The following is a 7,157-nucleotide window of genomic DNA, read 5'->3' on the forward strand; positions in this document are numbered from 1 at the left end:
TTGAAGCCCTTATGGCTCTGGCAAGTAGAACTTTGAACCAGTAGTGAGAAGGGTCAACGAGGTGAGGGGATCTCTCTATTCTTTCTTTTACATTCTCAGTGTGAAAACTCGCATTAGAAATACAATATTGAATTTCAATCTGAGTAGATTGTGGAATGGTTTATGGAAGAAGTGGACTTATTTATGCTAGTCTTTGACTCAGTTAATATTTAAAGGGGAAATATAAAGGGGACGTCTGATCTTTGGAAGTAAAGAAAAATTATTTGGATAAGCAAGGTATGTAACCATTGAGCTGCATAAATGATGAGTGGCTGGAGTTCCCATTTGGGGAGAGGGATTGAATGACTGACAGAAAACTAGATTCCTTTGTCTGAAGAGTGAGATTGACAACTGGATTCATTGGTAGAATCCACGTCAAATTGTTTGTGAATGTTCTGATTGGTTGATTCTTTACAATTCAATGAGTGCATCTTTCATTGCCCACAACTGAGTATATTAAGAAAACAGAATTGAGTTTCTCTAGTGATTTGCTTTTTGCATCCTGCATTAACTTTCGTTACTTTCTCTGTCATTTTATAGCTCTGATTTTACAGGGTATATTAGAGGGAGCAATCTCTTTATAAATTAACTGATAAAAATTATTTAATAGGATCTTTTAAAAAGTTACATATAAATGAAGGAGTGTCTATACACACGAGTTCACTCATGAATAAGCAACCATGCTACAATTCCAGCCCAGTGATTTAAGACAAAGGAATTAGAAAAGAGGGTTGGTCATACAGAGACAAGGAACTGTTCAAAAATGAGAATTTATACAGAACAACACTGTTCCATGGTTAGAGTAGCAATATATAAAATCTGCATTGATTAACAGGAAGTCAAATATATGCAAGTATTACCTAGAAAAAGAGACTGTGTTGCTTTTTACCACATCCATTGCATTGTACCTAGAGATCTGAATTTGATAACTCCTTCAGAAATCTATCTACCCACTCATCCATCCATCTATCACACAAAAATATATATAGCCAAACTGAACCCACTACTGTCAAGTCCACTGTGACTCAGAGTGACCCTAAGGGGTAGAGTAGAATTGGCCCCCAGGGTTTCCAAGACTAACACCTTTATGGAAGGAAACAGCTTCATCTTTCTCCTACAGAGGGTATGAACACAATAGCACCACCAGGTATCTTGTGTGTGTGTGCACAAAGGTATAGACATATTCATATGTGCTCAAATATATCTATCTATCCCTGGTGGTGTAGTGGTTATCTATGGGGTCATGATCTGCCTCGTTGGCAGTTCAAAACAATCAGTGGCTCTATGGGAGGAAGACTGGGCTTTCTACTCCCATAAACCGATACAGTCTCAGAAACCCACACGGGTTCACTGTCTTGATAGTGTATACACACACACACACACACACACACACGTGTGTATGTGTATATATATATACACACAAATGTCACTGTCATCAATACATATATTTTTATTTCACATATATATTCTCAAATATACGTGTGTGTTTGGCTGTATATATGAAACCACAAGGTAAACAGTTCCAAACCACCAGTCACTCTGTGGGAAAAGATGCGCTTGTCTACTCTTATGAAGCTCTGTATTCTCAAAAGCCCGTTCCGAGTTTGACTCTGTCCTGTAGGGGCACATGGAGTGAGAATTGACTCGATGACAATGACTTTGGTTTTGAATTTGAGTTCGATATTGTTTGGTGTTGGCCATTTGTTTTGACATATAGCAAGCCTATGTGCAACGAAAGAAAACCTTGCCCTGGTCTCTGCCATCCTCACAACCGCTGCCATTGAGTTCACTGTTGCAATCACTGTTTCTCCTCATCTCCTAGAGAATCTTTCTTTTTTGATTGATGTTTACCAAGCATCAGGTTCTTCTCTAGACTCTGTTCTCTCTTCATTATCTGCTGAAGTCAAAGTATGAAACCTCATCCTACTTATCTTCAAGGGGCATTCCAGCTATAATTCTTCCAAAACAGATACATGTGTTCATCTGGCACTCCATGATTTGGTCAATTCAATTCCCCACCAACAAAGTCTTCCTTATCACGTTCGGGTTTTGCATGTCCCCGTTGCTGTTGTCAGATACCTTGGAGTCAGTTGCAACCCACCAGTAAGAGTCTCAGTTCGCCCAAGGGGACTTGTATGCCTAATTCATATTTGTATCTATATCTGCCTCTCTGCAATCGAGGCCAGTCCAACTCAGAGAGACCCTAGTTAGGGTTTCTGAGGCAATGAACTTTCATGCAAGCAGATAGCCTTATCCTGTGTCCATGGATCATCAATGTACCCTTCACGATATGAAAAATGTCCAAGGGTGAGGGATGTGGTCCTCCTAATCAGAGAAAGAGCAGAGAAAAGGCTTATTTGGGGGCATTGCTCTCTCAACTACAAAAACACAAGGCAAATACTGTTGGTCATAGGACCCTCCCCACAAGTCACCCTCCTGCCACCTCTTTTCAGTCCATTACGCCTGAAGACCCAATCCAAACCCTAAATAACAAGACAGAAAATGAAAACGTGGGAGAATCCTGCTCAATCTGAGAGGTTAGGACTCTGAGCCACGCTGCTCTAGTTAAAGCTTCATTGGTTTTTCAACTCAACTTTTTCAGTTCTTCTGATTTCCCACAGCTCTACTTCGTCTGTGCTTCAGCCAGCTGCACAGCTGGGGAGAAATTAAAGTGGAGATTGCTGTAGCACTCCTCGCACTGAGGAGCTCTAATTAGATGCCCTGTGGCATGGACTACGCCTTCCAAGCCGAAAAAGGACTGTGGGAGACATTGCTTCTGTTTCTAAGTGTGTGGATGGAGAGGAGAGGTGCCCTGGGTGAAGGGAACTGAAGAAATGACAACCCATCTCTTTTGACTCCAAGGAGGTAGGGACCTCTCTGAATGACCTATAGAAGAAACAAATCTCCTCAGAGTTTTGGACTTTATAGGCTATCTTCTGGATGAATAAGACATTTGAAAAGTACATTTGGCCGAGACAAAGAGGATACATTCCACTGATTTGTTTTCTATCTGTAAGGGGAAAAGTTGGCAACAAAAATCTGATCCGAAGCTCAGAAGGCAATTCTTGAAGAATATAATCAATGTCATGGAATTGCCCAGACAGAAAGTGCTGGCATGGTACATGCTTTGCTGTGTATACTTTTAACAACAACAACAAAGACAGAAAGAAGCATTTATGAACAAACAGGACCAAAAACTAAGACAACTTTGTCTTAATTAGGACTCGGTGGCAGAATGGGAGCTGAGCTGAGATCTGAAAGACAAGGCTGAACTGGAGGTCTTAGAAAGAGTCAGCACAACGGTCAAAAGAAACAGTGCTAAAATGTGTGAAGGAAGTTGTTTTAGTATTTGTACTATGTTCTATGCACTTTCATATAAAGTTTTTACTGTATCAAACAAAACATGGTATAAAGACACCAAGTCCTAAAAGCAGAGTCAATCAACCAACAAAAAAAAGGAGAAAAGAAAAATCTCTCTACCCAATTCATCTGCATTTCAAGTTGTACTCAAAATGAACGTCCTTAGTATTTGAACTAAATAAACCAACACACGAAACAAACCTCACTTCCATCGAGTCATTGCCGACACATACTATATACACACAAGAAAATGGTAATACATATTTGCTGCTCTTCCATTGCTTACAATCATCTCCTAATGGTTCTAAATTAGATAGTTTTCAAAGAAACAATGTGCAATATATCAAAACATTTAAATTCATTTATAAGACTTCTAAGGGGAGAAAGCACAGTGATCCATCGTACTTCTCCCAATATTTTTGCATAAATTTTTATCCAATTCCTCTATACTTAATCTCAAGTCTTTCCACTTTTCATTAATTTTAACATAAGACAGATGTACAGATTAATAAAATAGTATCAGGTTCAGATGTATATGTAGCTCTAGATTCAGATCATCTGATCTTGCAAGAAACACAACCAGAATGCTTCCTATGTTTGTCTGGAAAGACCTATTGCTAGAAAATAATCTCACTTTAATAGTGAGAAATCAATTCAATAAAATAGAATGACACAGAAGTCACAGCAATTGACTCAAACACACCAGTACTCATGAAGACGACATTTCATTCTGTGATACAGACTTACCACGACTAGGAGTCACCTGGACTGTGCGTCAGTCTAGCACAATATATAGGTAATAGGGCCATAACCTAGCTTAAGAAATAGACTATTAGTACTATTGTTTAAGTCCCCTGCATTCTTCTCTCTGAGAACAAATCTTTTCTTTTCAGAATAAATATTTTTCTACTGTTTGTATTCATTCAATGCCTTGCATTTCATTATAGTTTTATACTCCTGCTCTTTTTCCCCATTAACTTATACCTCCATATCCTCAGCTTTCCAGCAATCTACAGGATAAATCACCTTATTGTTCATAGCTTTTATCCTCTGCAGATGTTGCAATCTATAAAAACTACAAAATCTGACCCATCCAGCTGTTTATTTTGTTTCTTTGAAATATAATATCTTATATAAAATACTTATGTAAAAGCTTATAATATCTCATTTACTGCCACCTCTTTTTAGTGAATATTCCATTTGTGGTCCTTTAATGCCATTTTTATACATTTAGAGACAATAGACACCTGTTCATAATCTGATATGTTTACAAATTCATTGTACTTCCAAAAATGTATAAGTTTCAGTCACTGGGCTCTCTCTTCTAAAAGCACTGGAATTCCAAGGATCAGTGAATGAGCATGACAAAGAGTTTGAGGGACTGTGAACCAATGAAGCGATTCCACTGGTGCTCTCATCTGTATCCATTGGGAGGAACAACTATTAAAAGGTCACCAGAATCCCCATATCTGTTGAAGACCATTTGTTTCTTACTGAGATGCCAATCGATGTGTCCTAGAAGAGAACTGTTATCCTCAGAAATAGCTCCTTAAAGGCTGGGTTGAGACAGACCCCTCACAGTTGCCTTCTAGGTAACACAAGTTTCCCTTATTCAGTTGTGATTTCCAGTGCAGTCCTCCAATAGACGTCACAGTTCTTTGTGTTCATAAATAAAGATTTAAAGAAAATATCAAAAAGATTGAGATTAGAAAAAATTAAGTATTTAGGAATAACACTGAAAACCAGATGCTATCTACAATACCTTCTAAGCTATAAACACGCTTTCTGTCTTCTAAAGGGGATTCTACTTATCCTCTAAGATTTGCAAACACTGCAAGCATGCGTAAGAGAGCCTGTGGAGAACCACAGGGTTTGTGTTTTAAAATTCGTATGTCACATGGAAAAATAACTCATAGAGAAGAGTGAGTGAGAACAAAAATCAATTAAAATATCATTATACATTTTAAAAATAGAGTAATCAAAACTTGTAGAAGGCATGAATCCCTAACCAGATAGAAAATTATTAAAAGGATCCTTCCTTTGAATCATACTCTTTCTTATAAAAGCACAGATCCAGTTTCCTCACACTACACTATGTAGACTCCAAGCTGATTGAATTTTGAACTGCCATCTCCTTTGTTTCATTTTTTTTTACAGCCTTAATGAGATACAGACATGATCCCATGCCTTCTAAGTGATTTTACTAGTACATTTTTATGGCTTTGATCTCTAACACATACAAAAGAGTCGTTCATTTTCTCAGTGTCACACTACTAAGGCTTTTCTAGAATAAACTTAGTCTATGGAGAGATAGAGGAACCATCATTGTGAGGTTCTTTGATAAGAAAGGACTAGTACATATCTCCTTAACACCTATCCATCAATCTATCTATCTACCTAGCCTCTATACATCCATCTATCCATCCTTCCACCTTCAATACAGAATCAGTGATGGCACAGAGAATGAGGATTTGACAGTGAGTAAAATCCACCAACCTAATCATGGAAGAAGGATGTAGCAGCACACTTCTGCAAAGATCCACAGCCTTGGAAACCCTAGGGGGAAATTCAACTTTGTCTGATAGTTGCTATGAGCAATGAGTTTTTACTTAATCTCTTTATTTTTTCTAATACTGATTGAATTTTTAAAACTTTAGTAACTATAAAAATCATATGATCTCAAATCTATTGTTGGAAAAACCATTTATAAGGGTTTGTCCCATTTTTGCTTTTAATGTCTTAATAACTTTTAGTGCTACCATCCAAAATGTGAGTTTCCCAATCAATGGTTAATAATTTATATCCATCTCTTAGAATAATATACAAATGATAGAAAATGTTATGTTGAATAGACAAGCATGACCAAATATTAAAAGAGTATTAGCAAGAGTAAGAGAATATGCTATGAAGAGATCGTCTGGTGCATGACTACGTCCATGAATTTGAAAAATACTAGAACTGGTTTAGAGTATATTTTCCATTACTTTCCTCACTGCAGTGTAAACTTCTACTCCACACCTGCTGGGGATTCAACTTTGCCCTGTGAAATATCAAACTGAGCCTATCTTGTCCTGCTTCTATTATCATAATTAAGTCTTCTACTAAAGTCTTCTCAACCGTGTTCTTTCAAAGCTATCCATCTGATATATTAATCAGACATTTACCATTATCAATGTATCATTTATTCTTCTCTGTACTACCAATTTAGGGCACAATAATTGAGGGAAAAACAGCTCTTATTTTATTCAATAGTAAGTGTTCTGTTAAACAATTCGAAGCATTTTGCATCAAGAAACCTGTGAAATTCCAAGAGGTGGAATCCTCAGCTTCAGGTTAGCTATTAAGGGACTGACATAGGATGATGGCGTGGGTGAAGAAGATTGACTGCCATAGGAGCAGCCAGAAGAACAAACAGATTTGTTCTGAACATATAGGCAGAAAGCTTATTAGGGTCTAGGAGAGCAAGACATTGTCTCACACCATTTGGACACATTATCAGTAGAGACAAGTCCCTAGAAAAGAACATCATGCTTAGGGGGCAAAAATCAGTTGGGGAAAAAAAAAAGGAAAATCTTCAATGAGATGTATTGACAGTGGATGCAATAATTGGCTCATGCGTAGCATTGATGGTGGGGATGGTCCAGAATAGGGCAGTGTTTTGTTCTGGTTGACAAAGTGTCACTGTGAGTCTGAAACAAGTTGACTGTCCTTAAAGACAGCACTAAGGGCACAAGAACTCAGATTTTTACCTGCTTTGT

General features: G+C 37.7%; 1 protein-coding gene across 1 annotated transcript in view; it reads right to left on the reverse strand.

Annotated features, from left to right (window-relative positions):
- RIT2 (Ras like without CAAX 2) overlaps positions 1-7,157 on the reverse strand; it is a 297,869-nt gene that overhangs the window by 227,716 nt on the left and 62,996 nt on the right.

Source organism: Echinops telfairi, unplaced genomic scaffold (assembly GCF_000313985.2).
Source record: "Echinops telfairi isolate 266 unplaced genomic scaffold, ASM31398v2 ScPeMD7_7400;HRSCAF=8409, whole genome shotgun sequence".
Lineage (NCBI taxonomy): Eukaryota > Metazoa > Chordata > Mammalia > Afrosoricida > Tenrecidae > Echinops > Echinops telfairi.